The 22196-nt window shown below is 47.6% G+C and overlaps 2 non-coding genes and 1 pseudogene across 2 annotated transcripts; 1 reads left to right on the forward strand and 2 right to left on the reverse strand.

The window, feature by feature from the left end:
• Positions 1-2017: 2017 nt before the first annotated feature.
• trnap-agg (transfer RNA proline (anticodon AGG)) lies at positions 2018-2089 on the reverse strand. Its single transcript has one exon. It is a non-coding gene; the product is annotated as a tRNA-Pro (tRNA).
• A 5894-nt stretch (positions 2090-7983) lies between these two features.
• On the reverse strand, positions 7984-8121 carry LOC138243701 (U1 spliceosomal RNA; annotated as a pseudogene).
• Positions 8122-20111: 11990 nt separating this feature from the next.
• trnav-cac (transfer RNA valine (anticodon CAC)) lies at positions 20112-20184 on the forward strand. The gene has a single exon. It is a non-coding gene; the product is annotated as a tRNA-Val (tRNA).
• The last annotated feature ends 2012 nt before the right edge of the window (positions 20185-22196 follow it).

A 22196-nucleotide genomic window follows, 5' to 3' on the forward strand; every position in this document is an offset into this window, starting at 1 on the left:
CTGGAAAGAGCTGTTCTTCTTTGGGTACCGCGGGTCTGAGAGGGGGGGGGTTAACGCCATTTTACTGAACCTCCTCCTCAGCCTAACGAGGACAGCTGTCTGGGAGAGGAGGAACCTCATGATTTACAATGGGCTGAAGCCAGACCTTGTCAGGCTGTACATTGCCAGGGTGAAGGACTGCTTCTCTCTCAGCCTGGCCTACTGCAGGGCTGAAAGGCGGATGGCCGACTTTCGCAGGATCTTCTTAAAAAATAACATCTTTGTGGACCTGCGGGAGGAAGGCCTGTACTTCCGGCTCTGAGATGGGGGTGTCTTTGAACAAAAGACACACACGGCTCCACCCTTTTCCACCCCTGAATAGCATTGGCGAGTTGAATAGCATTCAATGCACATCGAATAGCATTGGCCCCTGAATAGCCCCTGAATAGCATTGGCAAAGCTCAGCACTGGGCCACTGGGCACAATTTCCCACCGTTTCCATAGTGTAGTGGTTATCACGTTAGCCTCACACGTGGAATGTCCCCAGTTCAAAACAGAGCAGCTTTTTTTGTTGCCACGCACACTGTTTGGGGATTCGCCTAGCGCTGTGATCGAACAGACCCACTCACCTCTTAGTGTGGCGGGATCTGCACAGTGCATGTCGCAGTGCTTTCTGCTTTCACTTCAATGTGCTTCCTGATGTCGAGTCGTGTGCTGTGCAGAGGCTCTGAAAGCGAGAGCAATGAAAAAGTGCACAGCGCTGTGAAAGAAAACACAGAGAAGTGAAAGGCAGTCCTTTCTCTAAGACCGGGGTAAAGTTAGCTTGAAGTTCGAAAACGATTTTGGCACGCCTATAGTGCTTTCGCGAAATCTCTTAGAGTTACAAAAACACTTGCTTTGTGTATAAAATGCATTGTGAATGCTTTCTCAGCCTTCACTTTGTCATTTTTATGACTTTTTTTTACCACGCTCAAATATTTTTTTGTCCATATCTTCACAATGGAAGCACAGAACGTCTTCAAACGAATGCATTTTAAAGACCACAACTTGTGGAAATTTCCACAGTCTCTACATCAAACTTTCAGTGAGCTAATTTCGTTTTTCATCGATGTGTAATTACGCACTAACTGGAACCCGGGGGACCGCTGTGTGCACGTTCACAATGTGAGAAATACTGTAAGACATGATGCCAAGAAGCATGAAGCGAGGGGGATAAGCTCAAATGGTAGAGCGCTCGCTTAGCATGCGAGAGGTAGCGGGATCGATGCCTGCATCCTCCAGGTCTGAGTTTGGATCTCCGGGAGCCCGGTACTCTTGTTTAGCCTCTGCGACTTCTGACAGGTGCTCCTCCATTGCGGAGAGAATGTCCTTCAGTTGTCAAGCGTTGTAGGGCCACACCTCCTTCCCAACCTCAGTCTGCACTGAGTGCGTCTCCAGCATTTTCTCGTCCAATTTGTCAGCTTAGCAAGTGAAAAGTATATCCGAGTAAAAACAGTGCTGATAATACTCTCACGAATTGTTAGAAGACGTGCTTTTGATCATCGATTGCTAAACAATCACATTCGTTCGACTTGAGCCATCAAGCTCGTAGTTTTCCTTCAAATCTTGAAAGCTCTCAGTGAGAACATCATAGGCTGCAGGACGCCCCGTAACTTGATTACTTCAACAGAAAGAAGAGCAGACAGCTCCACAAATATGCGAGGCGCAGAGAGCGCAAGGCGAGCCGCACACGTTTCGGTGGCTGAGAGAGGGCAGTTTTTGCTTCTGCATTTCCCAAGTAAGGACGCATGACAACACGCGATCGCGGTGCTCATCTACGACATAGTGGTGATGAGTTTTCAGTACGTGTTCTTTTGAACGAGCAATGAGGTTGCCGCCTTGGACAGCTGACTGCACGCTCTCATTGTGCCACGTGATGAGAATTCACCAGGCTCGTTCAGTCATTAGTCACATTCCATCGTTTGCCATAAGCAGACGCTGCGAAGTGATGTGGATATCAGTTCCCAGTCTTGTGGAAGAGGAGGAAGAGAGCACACGAGGGCTCGTCCGGGAGTTGAACCCGGGACCTCTCGCACCCTAAGCGAGAATCATACCACTAGACCAACGAGCCACGGCAGCACTTTCCATTTCAATCTGTCAGCGAGCTTGAGGATGGGGGAGAGGCGTCATTCGCTCATCCAGTCAGACCTTCATCAATAAGTCAAGAAAGCCGCAATTACACGACTGCCTTGCAGACGAAGGGCAGTGAACTGTGCCCGGTAAGAGGGGAACAAGCGGCACTAGGTGACGCCGAGGCATAAGCCCCAGCGAGGGGGGTTGGCTTGTATGGGACAGCGCTTGCTTTGCATGTGGGAGGTAGCAGGATCAATTCCCGCATCCTCCAGGTGTGTGCTTAGAGCTTGATGTGCCGAAAGGTGTCCTTCAGCCTGTGGTCACGCCTTGCATGGAGAGCATCGTGCGGCTGTCAAGCGTTTCGCAGCCACGCCCCCTTTTCATCTTCTATCTGGCTTAAGCGTCACTCCGCCACTCTCTCTTGACATTTCATGTCAGCATATCAGAAGTCCGAGTGACATTTTTAATGGCTGAGTGAGGGCACGATGCTGAAGCAGAGCCACTTCAGCCACAGAGACTTGTGCTAGGTGAGACCTGAAAGACGGACTCGCAACAGAAACAGACCAAAAATGTATCGGTGAGATCAAAAGGCAAATGCAACATTCGGCAGAGGGCGTCTAAAGATTAGGGAACGGGCGACTGAAATCCATGTGAGGCAAACTTTCCGGTGTGTGTACTGCAGCTGGGCTTGTTGGCGTAATTGGTAGTGCGTCAGTCTCGTCATCTGAAGGGCCTGAGTTTGATCCTCACACGGGGCAGGGCTGCTTCCTCTCTTGCTCTTTTCAAACACTTGCGGCAACTGTTCGCTCATAACCACGTCTGGAATGCGTGACCTTTACACGGGCGAGAAGCAACGCCGCATCCCTTTTCTAAAGAACATTCACATTCAGAAATAAGTCAAGAAATTTGCCATTACTTTCGCTCGCAGTGCTGTCAGCCTGCCCATGTTGCCAAAGAAAGATTCACTCGGCGTCAACATGACAGAACAGCGATCACTTGAAAACAATGTTCCACACTCCGTAAGCAAGAACTTCAGTGTTTGCAGTCACCCGATATGCCGATAGTCAAAGGAGCGCAAAACACGAAGCGTCAAAAGACAAGATGAGTTGATGGAAAGAGCGTTGAATTGATGGGCACAAAAGTTCAGCTCGTACAATAGGCAACGAAGGTCCCAGCGTCGTCATCGCACTTGAAAGGACTGCCTTGCAGACCAAGGGCAGTGGGCGGTGCCCGGTAAGAGGGGCAGAGGCGGTAAGACATGATGCCGAGAAGCCTCGCTGTTTTCACATTTAAACCTTGACGTGGTTATTAAGAATTTGCTGGTCGATGCTGATTGTTGCTGTCAATAGAGGTGTATGATACTAAGAAATGTAATGTGTGCTTAGAAAAGTTGTTAATTCTGAGTGTTACTTTTCTGTGTACTTATTTGTAGTGTTCATTTAGTTTCCAGTTTTTGATTTAGTCATAGTCTTAGTCAAGTCAGGTGTCTGTCATAGTCACCTTCTAGTCATCCATTTTTAATTTAGGAACAAGTAATAGGTTTATTCCATGCTGAAAAAAAAAGAAGAAAGAAAACGCAACGTTTCGGCTGTGGAGCCTTCTTCAGGTATGGGACTTAGAGCTTAGAGTGTAGACTTAGGGGGACTTAGAGTGTCTGTATTAATCCTTCTCTCTGGTTGCAGTGTTAATGTGCTGTTTTGTCCAGTCAGTGTGTCTATATTAACCTCTCTCTCAGTGCAGTGTTAATGTAAATGTAATGTAATTGTGATATTATTACAGTAGTCTTACTTTTTGCATGGTAGTTATGTTTCTGACAAAGCTAAATCAGAACACGCCCTTATACCCACTTATTCCACTATGTTAAAACAACCCAAATTGATTGTGAGTGTACTAGTATGCGTGTGTGTAGTTTAAGGCTTTTAAGATCACATGGCCTCAGCTATCACTACTATGCTGATGATACTCAAATATCCATCCATACCAAACCTGACGATGATGTGGCTGTCTCTATTCTATTAATTTGCATCCCCGATATAAAAACTTGGGTGACTCAAAATTTCCTTCCTTTAACTGTGACAAGACTGAAGTCGTGCTTATTGGCACCACCCATCAACTTTGTACAACCAATGTGTAACCCTATCTGTAGACGGTCTTGTACTTAAGCTTCAGTCTAAATTGAAAAACTTGGGGATGATATTTGACATTCGACCCACATGTGCAGCATGTTGTCAGAAAATCTTTCATTCACCTCATAAATATTGCTCGACTACGCCCTGTGGCTGAAAATTTTTGTCTTCTCCCAAATCAACTACTGTAACGCTCTACTCTCTGGGGTTTCTAAATCCACATTGAACAAACTGCAGTATGTCCAAAATTCAGCAGCCAGAATCCTGACCAGGTCTAGTACAAATTATCACATTACTCCTATCCTGGAGTCCTTGCACTGGCTTCCTGTCAAGTTATTTATCGACTTAAAAATCCTCCTGCTCACCTATAAGACGCTCAATGTCTTGGCTTGGCTTGACACCTCCATACTGGTCTGATATTATCACCCTACTCCCTACCTTGCAATCTTCGCTCTTCTAATTCTGTTCTCCGATCTGTCCCCCAAGCCCGTCTACATTGTATGGGTGACAGGACCTTCTAATTTTATGCCCCAAGCTCTGGAAGAGAGTCACCTTCTCTAAACTCCAAATCCAGACACAAAAACATTTTCTTCAGAAGAGCCTTTATTTAACTGTTCTGTACCCCTCTGTTCCTACTTTACTTAGTACCACTGTCTACTGTCTCCTCTAACTGTGTATTCTTGTCATGCTAAGTTTGTGTATTTTTTGTTGTTGGCATTCTGTAAAATGCTTTGAGAAGCCACCTCTAAAGGTATAAAACTATAAAATAAAGTTTATTCTTACAAAGGTCTTGTCTTGTGTTTACAGATTCAGAGGCCAGTGCTCTTATTGAAGCTGGGGAAAGGGCTCCTCTTGAACTGCAGCACAGTGTGGAGATGCACAGGCTGATGCAGGAGACAGAGGTCACTGCCGCAGAAGGGAAAGAGGCACTTAGTGAGCAGCACACAGAAAGTAGACAGAGTGTCAAGGATCTGGACTCTGTGCCCATGATGAAGACAGAGCCTGAGAGTGAGACACCTGGGCTCTTAGTATGTGATGATTTTACAGAGACTATTAATAATCTGGACACAATCAATATTACACAAGGTTGTAATGAACTGGGCTGCATCTCTGTACAAGAGCACAGTGAAAAACTGGATGTTTTAAATCTTACAGAGCAGGACATGGAGCCCAAGTTGATTGACCCTGCAGAACAGCAGACTGATGTACCTGGTGAAGAGAACAGTACTGATTTACAGCATACTGAGAAGAGTCAGTACAGGGAGGAGCAACAGCAGCTCCTACAGGGCTTGATAATAATTAGGCCTTGTTCTGTTCAAGCGGAGAGACTGTCATTGCAGAGTCTAAAACAATCATATGATCCCTTAGTATCTGATGACTTTACACACAGGTTTAATAATCTGGTTACTGAGAAAATCGTTGAAAGTTTTAATGAACTGGAGACTATGTCTGTTCTTGGGCAAAGAGAGGAACAACTGAATGAACTGGACGGTTTGAGTCTCAGAGAGCTGGAGAAGGAGCCCCAGATGATTCACACTGCTGAGCAGCACACTGAGGGACATAATGACGAAAACAAATCTCAGTTCCATCACACAGAGCAAGGCCATTCCATGGAGCATTTGCAGAATAAGAGACCCCAGCACGATCAGGGGATGAGGAAGAATCACTCAAGGCCTTGCTCAGATGGTGTGGGCAAACTGCCATTATGGCACAGGGAGAAGCAGCGTTTCTGTCAGTCTAGCATTTCAAAACCCTATCAGCACCTTCACACAGGAGAGAGACCGTTCAGCTGTAGTCAGTGTGGGAAGAGTTTTAGTCAGTCAAGCCACTTAAAAACCCACCAGCGCATTCACACAGGAGAGAGACCATTCAGCTGCAATCAGTGTGGGAAGAGTTTTAGTCAGTCAAGTCACTTAAAAACCCACCAGCGCATTCACACAGGAGAGAGACAATTCAGCTGCAATCAGTGTGGGAAGAGTTTTAGTCTGAAAAGCCGCTTACAATCACACCAGTGCATTCACACAGGAGAGAGACCTTTCAGCTGTAGTCAGTGTGGGAAGAGTTTTAGTCAGTCAAGTAGCTTAATAGTCCACCAGCGCATTCACACAGGACAGAGACCGTTGTACCTTGAGTTTGCTGCTCCTTTGCCAGTCTCTCTCTCCCTCATCTCAAGTGGTGCTGGACACAGAGAGGCCATTCCATTTGGTTCACATTTAAGGTGTTTTTCTAGCTGATAGTGTGTTCTGATAAGGAACAACTCCCAAAGCTGAGACACATCAGCCACCCTAATTAATGGTCATCTCTGGTGCCTCACTGTCTGGGAGATTCCAAGGGAGAGTCTCATCCCAAGTGGTTTACACCCAAGGATGAGTGCATGGTTACTCATCCTCACACTGGGCACCAATAAATGTAGGCATCCTCTCACGAGGCACCAATAAATGTAGGGGTTTGTGCATTTACTGGGCCAATTGTTAATTGTTGCAGTAAGTCACAAAATGATTCTCGAATGCCCATGGAACTTTCAACCAATGAGCGACCGTAGTTCCTCCAGGTAAAACTCCAGCTCCTCCTGGACATCCTCAGACTCAGCTCAGACAGTCACGTAGCGGCCAATGTGTCCCAGTGCAAGGACTTTTCCTTGTTCTAAGAGTCGAGAACGGAGGTTGCCAGCGTGTTACCAAAGGATCCACCTGAGGTTAGCCCAGCAGCAAGCCTCGTGAACCCACCGTGAACGCTCACCTGATCAATGAGTGAACTACTTTTGGAACTGTGGACAGCTGAATATCAGTATTCAGGACTAGCGCTATTTCGGGAACTAACCGGTCTTCTTCCTGTCTAAAGAGTGTGACTTGCTCGGATCTGTAGTCACTTTTCTGTGTGCCATCTCTCGCTAGTTTCAGCCAACACTAACTAGCCGGTCTTCAGAGAGCATCAGCAGCGCACCCCAGCAGAAATCTCTCTTCTCCTTCTCTCATGTCTAACAGCCTGCCACTGCTTCTTTGCGTCCACAGGAGATCTGAACCCCCAAAGAGTGGACGAGTATTCAACATTCTGCATTACAGCTCGAGAATTCAATTGTTACCTTAACCTGAGTTGATATCAATTTAATTCCTATGAGTCATGTACTTGCTTTTGAGTATCTAATGTACAAGTTGTAACAAAGTTCATTTACAAAACGGTCTAAATGAATGATATACGGAATGTATGTCCCTCTTGGTTTGTAACTCTTTGTGATTGAATATATACCTTTTGTATTCTGCTAACCGTCACTATAAGATCTGTTATGTTGATATGCACATTTTATGTAATAATAAATGTATTCTTGTGTATTAGTATCCGTGTGTGTGCGTTGCTGAGTTATCCCGCTGTGTCGGTCTTCTAATAACCATCAAAGAATCATTTTGTGACTTACTGCTACAATTAATAATTGTCCCGGTAAATGCACAAGACACCTACATTTATTGATGCCTCGTGAAAACGGGTGAAACTGTCTTGAGAATTAGCATACAGTACCGAGGCCCCCCCATGACCAAATAAAGGCTAACCTCGATATGAGCCTAAATAATGCAGACTACAGCAAAAAGACTCACTTTGAAAAGGGAACGAATGTCCGGAAAGAGTAGTGTAACCAGCTTGAAATGCTTCTCCGGACCTCTAACTAAAAGAAACCGGGAACCAGCAGTGGCATCGACTCCTTTCGAACTGGGATCCTATCGCAGCTCGTGGTGTCGTAACTCTTCCGTATCTGATATTGGACCAAGCACATCAGGGGAGAGTGCCAACGCAGTCCCCCACTACCAGAAATTATGCAGTCGAGATTCCCACATTTGGGGAATTTGCAGGGGTCAGCACAGCCGGAGTTTAATGGCTGTGCCTCGCCCTAGGTGAACCGATTTTTTATTTTTAAGAACTTTATTTTCTTTTCACAAAAAAAACACAGGACATCACAAATTAGAAAGCTTTACATTAATATACGTACTTAAAACAGTATATATGATCACATCTCATTACATTTTGACACGGTACCAGTTACATAGCAACAATTTCTTTTTTTCTGGTGCAAATCACATTCTTTACTTAAACATGATAATGTTTTTTACAGTTTCTTGAGATATTGACCTATGTTCTCTATTTCCCACAGATTTTCTGCTTCCTCCCTCCCTTTTCTCCACAGATCTCTGAGGTAATAGTTCTCTCGGGTGATGAACAGGGCCAGGCTACCTGCTGCCTTGACTAGGACCTCGATGCCTTTGAACAACCCCATGTTCCTCACTCTCCACAGGGTGTCTTTCCCACTATTCACCACGGCCCAGATCCTGTCAAACACGTCAGGAGGAAGTTTGACAGGAGAGATGCCGTATATGAAGAAAGCAGCGGTCAGGGTAAATTGGGGCGAGAGAGCTTGCAACCAATCTTCAAACTGTGCCCAGAAGGCCTTAGCAAAAAAGCAGGACCACAGGAGATGGGTCACAGTCTCCTCCTCGCCGCAGCCCACCCTATCGCAGCGAGGGCTGGGGGTGAGGCCCCTACGGTACAAGAAAGTTCGTACCGGTAAGCACTGGTGGACGACACTCCAGGCTAAATCTCTGTGAATGTTGCACAGAAACTTAGAGGATGTGTGTTTCTACACCTTCCTTGTTTGGGCTGATGTTAAAATGCCCACAGGGGTCTGCCTATTGTTCTGGGGTGCAACGAAATCTTCCAGTTTTTGGACGCTGACATCTCGGAGGGGAATATGGCCAATTGGGTGAGATCTTAGAAAACGTTTAACTGTCCCATAAATTGCAGGGCATGTGTCAGAGAGTGGGACATCCAGCTTGGGTCTGACACCCCACACTCTGAACACCTCCCTACCTACCCAGAGCCTGGAAAAATAAGTCCAGGTACGCGCTGCAGGTGCTGTTGCAAAGCCTCTCAGCACAGAGGCCAGGAAAATGCACAGCAGCTTCGTAGCAATATCTGGGACAGACTTCCCCCCTGAGGGTAGCGGCCTGTACATTATTTCCCTTCTGAGTCTTTCCTGCTTCCCACCCCATAGAAATTGAAACATCAATCTCCTCAGCACCACCGCAACACGGTGTGGGATTGGGAAGGTAGAAGCCAGAAAATTCAAGACAGGCAAGAGCTCGGCTTTGATGACCAGCACCTTCCCTGTCATGGTGAGGTCTCGGTCCTTCCATTGCATCAGTTTTTTGGCAAGATTGGCAATTTGTTCTACCAATTTACTGTTCCCATCTCTTCTCCAATACACCCCCAGGACCTTAATTCTCTTCTCTTGCAGCCTGAGATCATGTCCTTCTTTTGGCTCCCTCCAGTTCTGATAAAAAATCTCACTCTTAGATTTCTTAATTTTTGCAGAGGAAGCCAAAGAGAAACGATCACAGCACTGCAGAGCTCTGCTAATTGAGGCATTGTCAGAGAGGAGCAGGGTGACGTCATCCATGTATAGAGATGTCTTTACCTCTCCTCTCCCACTTCCAGGCACTGGTATCCCATTAATGGCCTGATCCTGGCGCAAGGCACAGGCTAAGGGCTCCATAGCCAAAACGAATAACAAGGGGAATAATGGGCAGCCCTGCCTCACCCCTGAACAGACTTCAAAGGGGCGTGATCTATTGCCATTAACCATTACTCTGCTGTTGCTACCTGTGTACAGCAGGTTAATCCACTTTCTCATGATGGGGCCAAACATGTGCTCAAGTACCAATGTTAAGTACTCCCGGTTTAGGCAGTCAAGGGCCTTTTCTAGGTCTACACCTAAAATGCACAGAGGGAGGGAGCGATCCTCTGAGTACAGACAGACATCCCTCAACAAGGCCAGGTTGTCGCTCATCAGGCGTCCTGCTATCTCACAAGTCTGTTCTTTCCCTACCAGTGAGGTCACTACATTTTGTAGGCACAGGAAATGGGCTTTGGACAGGATCTTAGTGTCCACGCCTGACAGGCTGAGTGGTCTCCAGTTCTTTTTGTCATTCTTTGCTCCTTTCTTAAACAAGAGAGAGATAGTGCCTTCTCTTAAGGAGTCAGGCAGCAATTCTGTCTTATAGCTTTCCTCGAAAAGGAGCATTAGCGGATCCTGAAGCAGATCCCAAAAGGTGCAATAAAATTCCTTAGGGAGCCCGTCAGCACCCGGAGTTTTCCCCTTCTGTAAGCTCTCCATAGCCTGTCTCAGCTCTTCTACTGTCAAATCCCTCTCAAGTACTTTCCTATCTTCTTCACTCAAAACGTTTTCTAGCTTTGAGGTAAAAAAAAGAATTTCTTCATCCTTTACCTCTGTAGAGCTGTACAGTCTTGATTAGAAGGCCTCGGTGCAGGAGAGGATAGCACTCAGCTCTGTTCTCTCTCGTCCCTCCTCATCAACTACACTTTCCATGACAGACTTGGAGCCTACCACTTTCCTGAAAAAGAAGCGAGTACACTTCTCATTTTCTTCCAAGAACTGCACTCTGCTTCTTAACAGCACTACTCGACTACTTTCTTCGGCTATGCTCCGGATGTCCTTTTTTAAAAGGGTGATATCCTTGAGCACATCGAAGCCACTGTGCAGCATCGTGTAGAGACACTGCAGCTGCCTCTGTTTCCTGGCAAGCACTCCTTTCCGTCTGGCAGCAGCCTTCCTCCCCTCAGCCACGAAAAAGGCCCTTGTCCTCACCTTCACCTCCTCCCACCACTCTCCTACTGACCCGTAAAGACACTACAAGGACAGCCACTGTGATAGTTTCTCCTTGTAGCGGGATACTACCCCCTCGTTCTCTAGCAGCTTTGTGTTGAGTTTCCAGAGGCCTGGGCCAAAGACAGTCCCTTGAACTAAGCAGAGAGAGGAGATGAACTAAGTTTTGCAGGGCCAGTGAGCTGGAATCCAATTTTATCGGAGAGCTAGACTGCCTGTCTATGTACTCTAAGATACAATTAAAATCCCCTCCCACTATCATGTCTGTGCTACATAACAATAGGGGAGAGAGTGCCTTGAGTAGCTCCACCCTTCCTCCCACGTCACTAGGACAATACACATTGATTATCCGCAGGTTAACGGTCCCCCATTCCACATCCACACACAGCAACCTGCCATCTATGACCCTCTGAATACTTTTCAGTTTGAATGCCCGTCCTTTGAAAAGAATGGCCACGCCAGAGGCTCTGTTGTTATTGTCCCCTGACCAAACAGAAGGCCCTTTATCCCACCTATCTTCAAAGCTTTTATACCTCTCTTGATAGGCTAAAGCACACTCCTGCAATATCAACACATCTCCTTCTCTCTGCTGGAGGTAATCAAAGACAGACTGGCATTTAACTCTGTCATTGATACCTCTGGTGTTAAGAGAAATTATGTTTAGAGCCGTATTACATAAGAAAGTGGAACCAGTCTTTACAAAACACATTTCTCTTCTGTCTCACCTGTTACCTTCTTCTTTTCTTTTTCTTCTTACCAATTTCCTGCCAGCCATCCTCTGAATGAGCCTTCATCAGGGTGGCAGCAGTAAAAGCGTTCACGGAGTCATTTTCAAGGAATGGGGTAGAGAGAGGGGTGGAGGGGTTCCAGCTGTCCCCATCACCATGCTCTCCTTCCTCCTCGCTCGGGGAGAAAACAGAGTCATTTTTCTGTTTCCTCAAGTCCAGCTCCTGGGAGCACTGAGGGGAAAGGGGTGCAGCCGATGCACCAGTCTCCTCTTCCCCCTCACCCACCAGCTGCTGCAGATCCTCCGTGATGGACTGGATGGAGGAGAGGAGGACATCTGTAGCACTTGCAGAGTCTGAGAAAAGCAGCTCCGCTGAATCCTGGGTATCCTCGCTGGACCCGCTCCACCGGGGGGCCCCACACTGGCCCTCGTTCTGAGGAGCAGAAGTGGGGGAGGGGTCCTCGCTGTTCTCGGGGGTTTTCAAACCCTCGTGCTTGTCTGGTGCAGACTGCGGTTGTGGGGGCGTAGTGGATTTCTCTTCCACCGGCCCCAGAGCCACAGCAGGACTGATCCTGGCTGGAGGCAAGGAGTCTTTGTCCAACAAGGGTTCTTTGTTTGACTTGTTGTTTGCTTTGGATTTTCGGGCCGGTTTGGCTGAAACAAGCACTGCCTCATCCTTTCTCATTTTGAGTTTATTGGCGTAGGCGTGAGGGCAGTTCTTAAAAACGTGTCCTTTCGAGCCACATAAATTGCACTTTGGCTGCATTGAACAGTCAGAGGCTAAATGTCCCTGTTTGCCACAGGTCTTGCAGCATTTATCAATGCAGGACGATGCCAGGTGTCCCACAGCACCGACACACCTTTGGTTGTCCCACATAAAAAACATAGCCATTGCAGGCGCCCAGCCGGATTGTAGAGGGCAGGTGCCTTAAGCCTCCATTTACATTGTCCGGTAGCAAGCGAACCTTGAATTTCCTTGCTCCTGTTTTTATACCGTCAACATCTCTAACCTCAGTTCCATGGTGGACGGTGCAGTACTGGTTAAGCCAGGTGTGAATGTCCTCCGTCCTTGCCAGATCCGAGAACATAACAACATGCACCATTTTCCTCTCTCTCTGTGTCAGAGGCTGCAAGTTGATCTTTTCTAGGGCAGGAACTTTCCCTCTTTTTGCCTCAAACACATCCACACATTGTTCAAACAGAGAATAGGTGTGGCGTGACGTCACACAAAAACAACCTCAAATGCTTTCTGACCTGGGAAAGCGAAGATGAAATCCAAGTGCCAAGGTTCAAAGCCAAGTTCCTTCTGCAACACTTTTCTGCTGAACTGCATGCAATCCATGAAGAGGTCATCCAAAAGCTCAAAACGCACAACATTCTTGCGGGATCCAAAAGTTGTCATTTCGTAAACTGCAAAACAAACACTGCTTCCACAAAACAAGAAAACAATCCAACTACTCCACCTACAGGATGATTAAGGTATCACCCCTGCCAGGTAAGTATAAGTTGTATAAGGCCCTGCAAGCGGCCAGCACCCACAGCACAAAGCGCGCAGCCTAGGCCAGCTCCTCTCCCCGCACGCCACTGCCTCCTGCTGGGCCCACTCTTTCGCACACTCACACGCCACACTAACACTCAAAAGGGTGGACAAAACGAGAAAACGAGCGCGCCGTTTCCTACACATCTGCAGTCGCCAATGCGCATTCGCAGCATGTCCCGGGACGCAATTCGGCCTCATTTGTATAACACCAGACCCGCAAATCGCTACGCAAGCTCGCGTCGTGCGCCTGCCACAAACCGAACAAACACCGGAGCCTTTTCAGCAATTTCCAAAAAACAGGCCTGCTCGCCTGCCCACAAGGCTCCGTCTCTTACCCGCTCTCCAGAGCCTGCTGCCTTCTGTGCTGTTCTCTCAGCACCGCTGCAGCGCACACAACTCCTGCAGCGCAGGGAGAAAGTTTCCACACTCCGCCGCAGGGAAGGCTCGCTCCGTGCGCACACGTCCTTTCAATGCCAGTTCAACAAGTGCTCCGCATTAGCAGCGTAGGGGCTCCGGCGTGTCGCACCTCACCTCACCTCGACATACGACATACGACACTTCTTTACGCAGAGAGTGGCGGGAGTGGGATGTCAGGGCCATATGACACTGCTTTACACAGAGAGTGGCGGGGTTGGGATGTCAGGGCCATATGACACTGTTTTACACAGAGAGTGGAGGGGTGGGTGTCAGGGCTATACGACAGTGCTTTACGCAGGGAGTGGCAGGGGTAGGATGTCAGGGCCTGACGATACTGCTTTACGCAGATAGTGGCGGGGGTGGGATGTCAGGGCCATATGAAAGTGCTTTACGCAGAGAGTGGAGGGGCTGGAATGTCAGGGCTTTGCGTCACTGCTTTAAGCACAGAGTGGACGGGTGGGTGTCAGGGCCATACGACACTTCTTAACGCAGAGAGTGGCGGGGGTGGGATGTCAGGGCCAAACGACATTGCTTTACACAGCGAGTGGTGGGGGTGGGATGTCAGGGCCTGAAGGTACTGCTTTACGCAGATTGTGGCGAGGGTGGGATGTCAGGGCTTGACGACGCTACTTTACGCAGATAGTGGCGGGGGTGGGATGTCAGGGCCATATGAAAGTGCTTTACGCAGAGAGTGGAGGGGCTGGAATGTCAGGGCTTTGCGTCACTGCTTTAAGCACAGTGTGGAGGGGTGGGTGTCAGGGCCATACGACACTTCTTTACGTAGAGAGTGGCGGGGGTGTGATGTCTGGGCCTGATGATACTTCTTTACGCAGAGAGAGGCGGGGGTGGGATGGCAGGGCCTGAAGATACTGCTTTTCGCAGAGAGCGGTGGATGTGGGATGTCATGGTTAAACGACAGTGCTTTCCACTGAGAGTGGTGGAGGTGGGATGTCATGGCCATAAGACACTGCTTTATGCAGAGAGTTGAGGGACTGATGTCAGGGCCATATGACAGTGCTCCACTCAGGCCTCTGCTTGAATTTGTACTCCTCCTCTCTCTCCCTACCTCTACCTCTCCCTCTCTGTGGGGTCAGCAGGGGGTGCTCACCCTGCGGTCTGTGTGGGTCCTATTGCCCCAGTATAGTGATGGGGGACACGATCTGGCCCACCAGCGACGAGCAGGTTACCAGATCTAGACAAAGTGGGCAACTCTTAGTAGTATGAGCTTAGTCACACATCGCAGCGATTAAAAAAACAAAACAAACATATTATGTCCGTTACTAACGACTTTTTTTTCCTACATTGAAAGTCTCTTTCCCGGGTGATTTTCTAGCGCAACTGGGGCTCTTCATTTCTCCTCGGTGTCTCATTGCGGGTTGATGTGAAACAGACCACAGAACCTGCCGCTGCAGTGCTCTCGGTTAGGGGCTCTCATCCTGCATCACCAATCTTCCACAGGAGGGACGGAGCTGGATCTCTGTCTGGAAAATAAACTCCAGAGTGAAAGAGAGAGAGCAGAGAGGGGTAGGGAGAGGTAGAGCGGTAGAGAGGTAGAGAGAGGGAGAGAGGTGGAGGGCGAGGGATAAGGAGAGAGGTGGAGAGAGAGGGGGTTAAGGAGAGAGGGAGAGGTAGAGGTAGGGAGGGGAAAAGGGAGAGGTAGGGAGAGAGGTAGAGAGAGGGAGAGGTAGAGGTAGGGAGAGAGAGGGAGGAGGAGTACAAATTCAAGAAGGAGAAAATCCACAACACAACACAGGCGTCGGCATGCATCGGCTACAAAAGGAACAAGTAAAATGTTTCTTCCGGGCTGAAAAGAGAAGGAAGGAAAACACACCGTTGCGGCGCTACGACACGAAGACGCCGAGCCAGTTGAGCTCAGCAAACCCAACCTGTTCTCACAAGTTGCTTGCGCTTCAGGCGAAATTAAAGCTGCTGAGATAAATCAGGAAAGTGGTAACTATTAGGACTGCTCACTATTCCTATTATTATTATTGAGAGACAGGCTCACTGTCTTTTCCCCAGGCTGGGACAGGAGAGCACACACTGTATTATTATTATTGAGAGACAGGCTCACTGTCTGTTCCTCAGGCTGGGACAGAGGATCACACACTGTATTATTATTATTTAGAGACAGGCTCACTGTTCCTCAGAGCTGGACAGGAGATCCCACACTGAATTATTATTATAGAGAGACAGGCTCACTGTATGTTCCCCAGGCTGGGTCAGGAGCTCACACAGTATTATTATTATTGAGAGACAGGCTCACTGTCTGTTCCTCAGGCTGGGACAGAGGATCACACACTGTATTATTATTATTTAGAGACAGGCTCACTGTTCCTCAGAGCTGGACAGGAGATCCCACACTGAATTATTATTATAGAGAGAAAGTCTCACTGTCTGTTCCTCAGGCTGGGACAGGAGATCACACACTGTATTATTATTATTATTATTATTGAGAGACAGGCTCACTGTTTGTTCCTCAGACTGGAACAGAACATTCCACACTGGATTATTATTATTGAGAGACAGGATCACTGTCTTTTCCCCAGGCTGGGACAGGAGATCACACACTGGATTATTATTATTGAGAGACAGGCTCACTGTCTTTTCCCCAGGCTGGGACAGGAGATCACACACTGTATTATTATTATTGAGAGACAGGCTCACTGTCTGTTCCTCAGGCTGGGACAGAGGATCACACACTGTATTATTATTATTTAGAGACAGGCTCACTGTCTTTTCCCCAGGCTGGGACAGGAGATCCCACACTGTATAATTGTTATTTAGAGACAGGCTCACTGTCTGTTCCTCAGGCTGGGACAGTAGATAAGACTGTATAATTATTATTAATATTATTGAGAGTCTGGCACACTGTTCCCCAGGCTGGGACAGGAGATCCCACACTGTATTATTATGATTTTGAGACAGGCTCACTGTTTGTTCCTCAGACTGGGACAGGAGATCACTCACTGTATTATTATTATTGAGAGAGAGGCTCACTGTCTGTTCATCAGACTGGGACAGGAGATCCCACACTGAATTATTATTATTGAGAGACAAGCTTACTCTCTGTTCCTCAGGCTGAGACAGGACATCACATACTGTATTATTATTGATTGACAGGCTTATTGTTCCTCAGGCTGGGACAGGAGATCACACACTGTATTATATTACTAACAGATAGGCTGACTGTCTGTTCCTCAGACTGGGACAGGAGATCACACACTGTATTATTATTATTGAGAGACAAGCTTACTCTCTGTTCCTCAGGCTGAGACAGGACATCACATACTGTATTATTATTGATTGACAGGCTCACTGTTCCTCAGGCTGGGACAGGAGATAACACACTGTATTATTATTATTTAGAGACGGGCTCACTGTCTGTTCCTCTGGCTGGGACAGGGGATCACACACAGTATTATTTTTATTGAGAGACAGGCTCACTCTCTGTTCCTCAGGCTGGGACAGGAGATCGCACACTGTATTATTATTATTGACAGATAGGCTAACTGTCTGTTCCTCAGACTGGGACAGGAGATCACACACTGTATTACTATTATTGACAGATAGGCTCACTGTGTCTTCGCTTGGGCTTGAACAGGAGATCGCACACTGGATTATTATTATTGAGAGACAGGCTCACTGTATGTTCCCCAGGCTGGGTCAGGAGATCACAATGTATTATTATTATTGAGAGACAGGCACACTGTTCCTCAGGCTGGGACAGGAGATCGCACCCTGTATTATTATTATTGACAGATAGGCACACTGTGTCGTCGTTTGGGCTGGGACAGGAGATCACACACTGTATTATTATTATTGAGAGACAGGCTCACTGTCTGTTCCTGAGGCTGGGACAGGAGATCACATACTGTATTATTAGTATTTAGAGACAGGCTCACGGTCTTTTCCCCAGGTCTGTGTCTTCTAGGATATAATGCCAGCGAACTCTTGTTTTTATGTCCACTATAACTACGCTGGGCAAACGTTCTGAGGTCAAATTCTTCCAGCACGGGGGTACCTTTAAAGCGGAGACGACGGCACCGACATTTTTTGGCGCGCCTTCTCTTTAAAGCCCTGGCCAAATATGAAGACAATAAATAATTTCCTAAGATACGCGATTAAAAAATAAATAAATAAATAAAAATTTGAATCTCCTGCGGAACACATTCCATAAGAATCAGCGGTTTTACAGTATATATCGCCTTTAAAGGTGGATTCTCAAAACGCTTTACGGGATAAAAACAACCAGAACAGCAGCAACAACAATATTGTATTTCGCTGCACTTTGAAAACCAAGTAATAACTTAACTATACAGTACGTGCAAACGTTTCATATGTTGCTGTCGTGAATGCCTGCGTACCCATAAGTATCTTATTTGCCTTGAGTCTGTCTACAGTATATCTGTCCCACTACCCCCCTCTCTCCCTCAATTCAATTCAATTCAAGGTGTTTTATTTGCATGACAGATGGGTTCAAGCAGTGTTGGGTATGTATATTGTAACGCTTACTGCCGACAGGCACTGTGTAAGACCCGGCGTACCAGAGCAGCGCACCGAGGAAGCGTTTGCATTTATAACTTAGTTTTTAAAATTAGTCAAGCAATATGAACTCCCGGAGTGCTGGCTGTGACGACTTAAACCGGTCTCACAGGTATTCAAAGTAGGAAGTACAGTGTTAAGTGGTAGTTGGGCTACTCCCTAAATTGAATCGCTTTAAGGAAAAGCATTTTCAGAGAGCAATCACGCTGTGTTTATGTAGAAAAAGCGATTAGGTTTATGAGCAATCTAATTACCTATTCGCTTAAAACGCTATATAAAATAAAGTTTATTTAGAGATGAATGATCAGTGTCGCAGTTTAAATAATGGGAGTCAGGAAACTAACACACAGTGCCACCGGATTTAATAACACAATAAAAACGCTATAAAATAATGTGACTAGGCACAGAAAAAGTTTACAGCACAGTACAATAAATGCTGACCATGACTTTAGAAGCATAAATTACCTTACACTCAATTTAAACACAAGCTGTCTTTCTGTATGAACCTCTAAGCTGGTTCATACAGAAAATTTAGAAATGCATTAGCCTGATTATGATTAAAAAACACATAATTAAACATGCGTTTGCGATTTAAATCAGAACACGATTTAAATCAATATAAATGTTTATATTGTAACGCATACTGTCCAGCCTCCATTTCTCTATAAAAATTTACTCTGTTGCACACACACACTAGAAGCAGGAACCGCTTTCAGAAGGGAAGATATGTTCAAAATATCGCAAATATCGATCATGTTGCGATATTTTGAAATATAAAAGTCAATTGATTGTCCATAATATCGCTTACCTATTTTTTCGAAGAAATGTTTGTTAAAAGAAAAGCCCAGCACCAGCTAGATTCGAACACACAACCTGCCAGTTGGTAGTCATACGCCTAGACCAGTAGGCTACAAGACAGCTTGCATGAACAGGCAGGCGAAACAGCCCTACACAGCCCTGTCGCAGTACACGGATATAATCATACCGTTATTAAATTCTTTAGATACGCGATTCCATATTATATTCCCTTTTAATCAAATTCTAAAAGTATGCTTGTTGACTCTGCTATCACGTTAGTTAAAGACTTCGAAGCTTACAATGTTTAGGGAGAAATGGAATACTGGTGTGTATTTTTTTCTTTAAAGTACCAAGACCAGCTATATACTGTATGTTTATGTTCCAAAATTAATATCGTTTATGGCCTTCACACGCGTTACAGTATGCTCCTATTCTTTTTATGCTCAGCTACTAAGATTTCCTTTCAGTGGTAAAATTCAATATCTACAACGGGCACAGTAAAGACGTTTACAGTAAATCTTTCTACGACAGACCAACGGACCACGAGTGCCCCTGTAGGTCAACCAATCACGCACCGCGGTACCCCGTGTCATCTTACCTGCGGTACGTGTCTGTACCGCTCACTTTGAATGGCTGCATCTGTAGTTTGCTTGCATGATGCCGGGAACAGCGTGGTTGTTCGCTGAAATATGGTCTAGCGGTTATGATTCCTGGTTTTCAGCCAGGCGGCCCGGGTTCGACATCTGGTATGAGAACGTGTCGTTTTTGCCTCCTGCTTTCCAAAAGATCAGCACCGTGTACGAAGGAGCCGCATTAAAACTACTCGAACGTGCAAAACGTGCGAGAAGAGGGGGCGCTTGTTTCCAACCGAAACTTCTCGCGTGTGAGACGAGCTGATCATCGCTGTGGGAGGGTTACTCTGGTAGACAGGGCTGACCTTCAGCAACAGGATTTATAGTCTCCAAGATGATATTTGCACTTTCTGGAGAGGCGATTTTCTCCACTTCAGTAGCCCGATTTCGTCGATTGCGTGGAGAGGGCTGTAGAATGTGGCGCCGCCTTTCCTGCTCCGTCCATGACAGGTGTGCTGGTCTCTGGAGAGAGAGCAAGAACCATCAGCGCACTCCAATAAAGGCACTGGAAGCAGCTGAATCGCATTGGCGAAGCTCAGCACTGGGCCGCTGGGCACGTTTTACCACTGTTTCCGTAGTGTAGTGGTTATCACGTTCGCCTCACACGCGAAAGGTCCCTGGTTCGAAACCGGGCGGAAACAGACTTCTTTTGTCGCCACGCACAAAAGGGGATTGGGGATTCGCCTAGCGCTGTGATCAAACAGACCCACTCACCTCTTAGTGTGGCGGGATCTGCACAGTGCATGTCGCAGCGCATCCTGCTTTCACTTCAATGCGCGTCCTGATGTACCCCGGTCTCCCGCGTGACAGGTGTGGACAGGTGACAGGTCCTATACTAACGAGGAAGACATCGCTCTCTCTGACCCCCGGCATCGTGTCCCGACCCAGCGTGCTGGAAGGCGACGCGTGCTGTGATTCCTTTACGGAGCAGAAATGACAACCGAGGAGCCGAGAGATCATTTCAGCATTTCGCGTCCGAACGGAAAACACAAACGACCAACTCAGAATGACTTGCCTTTGACGCTTTTCAAAGCGTTCTTTGTGCACGACAACTGCGCCGCCTAGCAGATACAAATGGGTTGTACAACTTTGAACTAGCAAATGGAAGAGGGCTAAGCCCCCTCTCTTTTAGCCCAGGTTCGATCTGTCTCCCAGAATCACCAGGGCGCACACACACACACACACCCGTGTCGTTGAAGTGCTCTGCTTCATTTCTAAGGGCAACTCAACATTCACTCCTACCCCGAGTGCAGAAAAGACAGCGTCCGCAGCAACAACAGCTCAGGTCTCTGCACAGGAGCTAAGCTGCCCCCATCTCCTCTGCTCTGCGGCTCCTGCGGAGTGAAGTCCTGCCTGGAGCCATGTTTGCAGGCGGCGGCTCCCTGCGCCCTGTCTGTGCGTCATTTCCAAGAGCTCCTGGGAGGAAGACAGAGCCCTCCCACTCGGGGGCTTTTCCACGGTCTGTGTGAGGAGGGTGTGTCCAGTAGCTTATTGAGCGGAAGCCTGGGGCGGCGGAGAGCTGTGATCGTGCAGACCTTGAGGTGTCACCTCTTTGTCTGCTTTCCCGCCCCCCCTCCGCCCAAGCTCTGCTCCAAAGCAGCCCGGCAACCCCTCACACCTGCACGTGTCACAACCTAAGGTGTGGTCATGAGACACCCATGGGGTGTCGTTCTGTTCTTGCTAATTGTTTCCTGCCCGTCGCAGGCAGAAGTCCATGCGAGGAAGATGCGCTGGACAGAGCTCAGAGGGCGCACCTGGGTGGCTTTCCTTCTGAGTGACGTTCCTGCAAAACTCTCCCGCTACTCTTGGTGCGCTCATGCCGCAACACAGGAAGGCTGGAGCAGGTGGCTGTGGGCTCTGCGCACCACCGAAATAGCTCGGTTGGGAGAGCGTTAGACTGAAGATCTAAAGGTCCCTGATTTGATCCCGAGTTTTGACATTTTGTTTCATCGCGCCCTTTGTTCCTCTCTCCAGTGCCCCCTGCCTAAAGTGACGTGTCCCTTTATCAGCCCGAAACGCAAGCGAGACACCAGCAGCGGTCCCTGCAGGTTTCCGTAGTGGAGCGGCTATCACGTTCGCCTAACACGCGAAAGGTCCTTGGTCCGAGACCGGGTGGAAACAGCCTCGTTTTGCACGCTCCTGTACTTCACAGAGGTCTTGAGCGACCGGTCATTTGTTCCCTATGTATTTCCGATGCCTTCGTGCACTCTTGTACCAAACGCACGTTCCTTCTGTACGCGGAGCCGATCATTTGCAATTGGGCTGTGCCGACAGACCAGGACGAGCTCTTTCGGCTCAAAAGCAGCGCAGGACCTGCAAGAACAACAGAAAGGTAAGCATCCAGCGGGGGCCTCTTAGTGAGCCCAAGATCTCATCAAGAATCGGCTCCAGCAACAGGGCTGGGTGCATTGTTCCATTCTCCGACCACTCTCGGTGTAAACAAGTCCCTCCTGGTCTCTGCTTGAAATGCACTTTCCTGCGTTTGCTTTGGTGTAACTGGCTTCCCCTGCATGGGCGAATGTGTAGATGATCCTTAGTAAGTCATTGAAGAAAACCGAGAAGAGGTCGGAGTGGCCTCTGTCGTTCATCAACGATCCAGTCAGGCAGTACTCCTCTGTAAAGCGCCGTTCGTTCACGTCGATTGGCTTTTTCT

Source organism: Lepisosteus oculatus, chromosome 14 (assembly GCF_040954835.1).
Source record: "Lepisosteus oculatus isolate fLepOcu1 chromosome 14, fLepOcu1.hap2, whole genome shotgun sequence".
Classification (NCBI taxonomy): domain Eukaryota; kingdom Metazoa; phylum Chordata; class Actinopteri; order Semionotiformes; family Lepisosteidae; genus Lepisosteus; species Lepisosteus oculatus.